Raw genomic sequence first — 6,000 nt, forward strand, 5'->3', positions numbered from 1 at the left:
ATTTTAGAATTCTGCTAAGATGCTTGTTTCTTGTTTTCAAATTAGGTTGTAATACAGATTTTGAATTACGATGGTTTAACTTTACAATTTTTCGACTTGACTTTGATGGGAAAATGATTCCGTAGAAACCATACTTGCACGGTGATCTTTTCCTGGGGTGGCGATGTGCTGTAGATACTCTCTTGATGATGCTCTTGTGATGCTGGGTGGCTGCAGTGAGCGACACCTCTTGGTCAGCCATGGGGTCAGGAGGGTAAACAACCCATATGCTTAAAACCATTCTGTATCCAGGCAACCTTTCTATTTTCTACTTTCAGTAGAGTATTCAGTGAACTCCATGAAATATTCAAAACTTGAGTATAAACTAGGCTTTGAATTAGATGATTTTGCCCAACTGTCGGCTAATAATGTAAGTGTTCTGAGCATGTTTAAGCTAAGCTACGATTTTCGGTAGTTTAGTGTATTAAATACATTTTTGAAATGATTTTCATTTTTGGATGGATTTATTGGTATGTAACTTCATAGGAAGTTGAGGAAGATCTGCACTTCAACTTTATCATGAGTCAAAGTGGATCTTATGTAATATTTCTTAATTTCACATTATCAATTTAATATTTTTCATTCTTTTATATGTATATATTATCTCTTTATCTTGACTAGACATATTAGAAATTTGACTTTCATACTTTATTTAACAGAAAAATTCTGGTTCTTAGATTTACCCCCTTTTATTTTGCTTTTTAGGGTTGTACCTGTGGCATGTGGAGGTTCCTAGGCTAGGGTTCAAATCAGAACTGCAGCTGCCAGCTCATGCCACAGCTACAGCAATGCCAGATCTGAGCCGTGTCTGTGAGCTACACCGCAGCTCATGGCACATGGGATCCTTAACCCACTGAGTGAGGCCAGGGATCAAACCTGCACCCTCAAGGATACTAACTGGGTTCATAACCCATCGAGCTGCAACAGGCATTCCCAATTTACTCTTTATTTGGTTGCTATTTTTTTAATTTATTAAAATTTGAGTTCAAGAGTTCCTGTTATGGCTCAGCAGAAATGAACCTGACTAGTATCCCTAAGGATGTGGGTTCAATCCCTGCCTTGCTCAATGGGTTAAGGATCCTGTGCTGCCATAAACTGCAATGCTGGCATTGATGTGGCTGTGGCATAGGCCAGTAGCTGCAGCTCTGATTTGACCTCTAGCCTGGGAACTTCCATATGCCACAGAAGTGGCCCTAAAGAAAAAAAAATTTGTTTTTATCTTTATTATTATTATTTTTTATTCCTTAGGTTTTAAAAAATTATAGTCGAACTTTTTGAGTTGAGCATTTTGTTACATGCTTTCATTCTTTTCATTTAATGATGATAATATTTACTTCTGTAAATGTTCCTTTTAATATAACTTTGGCCATAAACCATATATTTGACAGTTAGCTTTCGGTGACTATTGTGTTCAACCAAGAATTAAAGTAAATATGGCAAATAGTGCTTTATTTGAGAAATCTTTAGACTTTTTATTATTGTATTTTTTGGCATTTGTGTACTTATTTTTATTTATTTTTAATTTTTTAAAAAATTTTTTTATTGTTATTTCCCCAATACAATTTTTTTTTCCTACTGTATAACATGGTGACCCAGTTGCACATACACGTATACAGTCTTTTTTCTCCTATTATCATGCTCCGTCATAAGTGACTAGACATAGTACTCACAGAATTGCCTCTACTCAAGCACTGGTCAAAGCAGGACCTATGGCCATGTCCAAATATGGTGGAAAAGTATACTCTGCCCACACTGAAATTATGGAAAGGACAAAAAAGGAAAGAAAAACTGTTAAACGACAACATAGTTGACTCTAATCATGAGGATAGAACAAATGCACAACTTAAAATCTTCTCTCCTTGTCTTTTAAAAATAGCAGATGTATGGGACCAAGAGAGCCAAACTGGAAGAGTTAGCTAAGATCCAGAGTCCAGTGAATACCTGTTTAACAGATTTAGAGACTATAGGAATTCTTATAGCATATGTGGTCCAGCAGGGGAAGAGAGTTAATAAAGAATTAGTGCCAGAATCCTAACTAAAATAACCAGAATACATGTTAGTTTTTAAGTCTCAGATGTTCAAGAAACAGCACATTTTTTTTATTACTCAAATGAATTTATCACATCTGCAGTTGCATGATGATCATAACAATCCAATTTCACAGGATTTCCATCCCATAACCCAAGCACATCCCCCCCACCCCCCAAACTGTCTCCTCCGGAGACCATAAGTTTTTCAATGTCTGTGAGTCAGCATCTGTTCTGCAAAGAAGTTCATTCTGTCCTTTAAGAAACAGCACATTTTAAAATTTCTTTAAATTATGCCATATAGGCTCCGAGTCACCTGATAATTTGGGATTTATAACAATCATATTTCATGTCTTCCCCGTTCTGTCACTAAAAATTACACAGCAATCTGGGAGGCTTATGTGGTTCCTGGAAAGTGTGGGAAAGGTCTCTGTTAACAGCCTGTCAAAATTGTTCCGGAAACACTTATTTGCTACAATCATAGAAAAGGGGAGGGATATGCCACAAAAGGTTAACAGAAGTTGCTTTGAGGATGGGAGTGCACAGGTGAAAGATAGGACTAGAGAAAGAGGATTTCTTTTCCTTTTCTTTTTTTTTTTTTTTTTGTCTTTTGTTGTTGTTGCTATTTCTTGGGCCGCTCCCGCGGCATATGGAGGTTCCCAGGCTAGGGGTCGAATCGGAGCTGTAGCCACCAGCCTACGCCAGAGCCACAGCAACGCGGGATCCGAGCCGCGTCTGCAACCTACACCACAGCTCGCGGCAATGCCAGATCGTTAACCCACTGAGCAAGGGCAGGGACCGAACCCGCAACCTCATGGTTCCTAGTCGGATTCGTTAACCACTGCGCCACGACGGGAACTCTCTTCTTTTCCTTTTCTATTTTGTATTGATAAGTGGTGGGTTTGTGGATAATTTTATTACCATTTTTGTGTACGTGGTATTTTTCAAGTGAGAAATAAAGCTAACATCCTTATGAAATAAACTAATGTTTATGAAGGTTAAATGAATAATACATATAAAGGGTTTAGAGTGGTATCTGCCTCAGAGTAAGCGCCTTAACTCGATGTGCTGGATTGCTGTTACTGACATGGCTGTATTAGAAGCTATACTTCCTAGAATCTCTTTCCTCATGTTCTACTAGATAAGAGTTGGCTGAAAGTGAAGTTGCATTATATTTGAGAGGCAGAAGAGAAGTTGCAGCTGTGTTCTGTAGATCAGTGTGGGCTAGAGATTCTGAGAAGATGCAGTTGTGTAGACAAAATCCATTTTGGTCCTTGCTCTTGCCCACTCCATGTCTGGAATTTCCCCAGCTGTCCTCACTCCTAACCTGCAACAGCTAGGCTCACCACCACATGCCAAATTATGAACTCGAAGTGGCCATGGAAAGTCAAGCTCCTTTGATAAGCCTGTACCAGTCCCCCCTTTTCGGTGCTTTTCCAGGAGACAGATGTTTCAGGCTTCCCTATATCCCTCTAAGCTTCAGCTCATTCCACTGTGTTGAGATGAGTTAGTGAACATTCTCTGATTCTTCACTTCATCAGAATTTAACTTCTCCACCTCTTCCTACAATCATGTAAAGTGTAAATCTTATAATAATTTCTTAGTTCCAAGGAATTCATGTTCCTTGTGGACCTGCATCTGAGTAAACTATAATCGGCATTGTTATTGGTGTCTGAAGTGGTTTTATAGCTATAGAACTTTAAGATTGGGAGTTTATTCATTGCTTCTCTGACGTCATCGGATTAAAGGCAGTAGTGAACCCTTCACCAGTGGTAAAGAATCACTGGCATTCCATGGCATGTGGTAACAAAATGGTTACTTATATTATTACCTTTGCCTATTTTAAGTTTTGTCTTTGTGACCAAGTAGTTACTGCAATAGAAACTTTTAGTGTAAATAAGAAATATAATGGAGTTAGTTGATTTCTTCTACATGTACTGGAGAAGTTGTAAGGAAATGATGACATTGAGGCTTTAAATTTCCAGGTCAGTGGTACAGGACCAAAAATTTCCTTTGGTTTCCCTGAAAAAAAAAAAAAAACTCCACATTTTTTTGTAGCTTCAGGGTGGTATTTTTGAAAAGCATATTCAAACTCTAATCATGCATGTGGTTGAATTACAGTACAAATTTAATTTATGATCTCACAGAATCTCTTTTGTTAGGAGATCAGTTGGGAAGGTGTGAAACACTGAAAATTAAGTTGGGGGTTTATGGCAGGCTATAGTGACATGGGTTCCCTCAAACCTATAAAATCTGTTGAGCTTTTTTCTCCATTAAAAACACTCCTTCCCCCCGGTCTGAAGAGTATGACCTCTGTCTCCCTGAAAAACTACAACTGCATGGCCAATATATATAGTTTCCTAGTAAGAGACTGTTGATCCCTTTAAGGACCTACCCCAATCCCACCACCACTTCCCATTGTTTCTAGATCTATGACCAGACTCAGGTTCTAGTAGGTTCCTTGAGGTCAGACATGCATAAAGTGTGAAAAATGAGGAGGTGCCGTGAACATCAAAGACCAGCAAAATTTTTCCAGTTCACATTAAGAAAAGCCTGAGGAGTAGGTGTGAAAATGAATCCCAAGGGAGTATAAAAATGGAAGCAATATATCATTTAATTTGGAATAATAAATTGATAGGGATGCCCTAAAAGAATCTGAATTCTGGTTTAGCATGAATGTCTGAGAGTGGTTTTAAGAGCTTGTTTTGTGGACTATCTGATATCTGGACCCGAAAGTGAATGTACTGAAATGAACTTAAAATGCCAGAATTTCCTTGGAATAATGTAGAAGAAGCTATCTTCGGATACCCAGAAAGATCAGAATGCTACAGTGAATTTATCTAAGACCTCATAAATCCTTAAATGTATTCTCTGGAAAGGTCATGTGATCTTTCTTCTTTTAGTCTCTGAGAAATAAATATGTGACATCCTCCAGAATCTCTGAAGGGGTGTTATCTTTAGGCGAGGAATGATGGTGGGAACTACTGCCTTTGAACTGGGCTTCCTGAATTAAACAGAGGTGATGGTATCCAGGGGATCATATACCTGGTAGTGGCCCTTATTGGCCAGAAATGACGGAGAGGGATAAGGTTGTCATAATGGGTAACAGAGCAGTATGTTCTCACCTGCTGAGGTCCTTGGCATTGGCTAAAAGATATACTCAACTAATGGCACAATCTTCACATTGGTCCTTACCCTGCAGAGTGAAGGCTTTTCATGTAGGAAAGGCCAAATGGAAACTACTAACACTGCCTCTGCATTTGGAAAGAGTTGACCATATGCAACATCGAATTCTTATAGGTACTCCCAGTACTGAGGGCTTGAAAGATGAAAGAGTGTTGATTGTGCCTCTCAGTCAGCTAGTCTATCTCATTGGAGAAGACGACAGAAGGATCTTGGACCGTAACTGTGGATTTTGGTAAAGCTAGTCTATCTCACTGGAGAAGACGACAGAAGGATCTTGGACCGTAACTGTGGATTTTGGTAAAGCTAGTCTATCTCACTGGAGAAGACGACAGAAGGATCTTGGACCGTAACTGTGGATTTTGGTAAAGCTAGTCTATCTCACTGGAGAAGACGACAGAAGGATCTTGGACCGTAACTGTGGATTTTGGTAAAGCTAGTCTATCTCACTGGAGAAGAAGACAGAAGGATCTTGGACCGTAACTGTGGATTTTGGTAAAGCTAGTCTATCTCACTGGAGAAGAAGACAGAAGGATCTTGGACCGTAACTGTGGATTTTGGTAAAGCTAGTCTATCTCACTGGAGAAGAAGACAGAAGGATCTTGGACCGTAACTGTGGATTTTGGTAAAGCTAGTCTATCTCACTGGAGAAGACGACAGAAGGATCTTGGACCGTAACTGTGGATTTTGGTAAAGCTAGTCTATCTCACTGGAGAAGACGACAGAAGGATCTTGGACCGTAACTGTGGAT

The sequence above is a fragment of the Sus scrofa genome, chromosome 5 (genome assembly GCF_054392235.1).
Source record: "Sus scrofa isolate SSC_HxYL_T2T_F1_AM1 chromosome 5, Sscrofa_HxYL_maternal_Yorkshire_Landrace_v2.0, whole genome shotgun sequence".
NCBI classification, from domain to species: Eukaryota; Metazoa; Chordata; class Mammalia; order Artiodactyla; family Suidae; genus Sus; species Sus scrofa.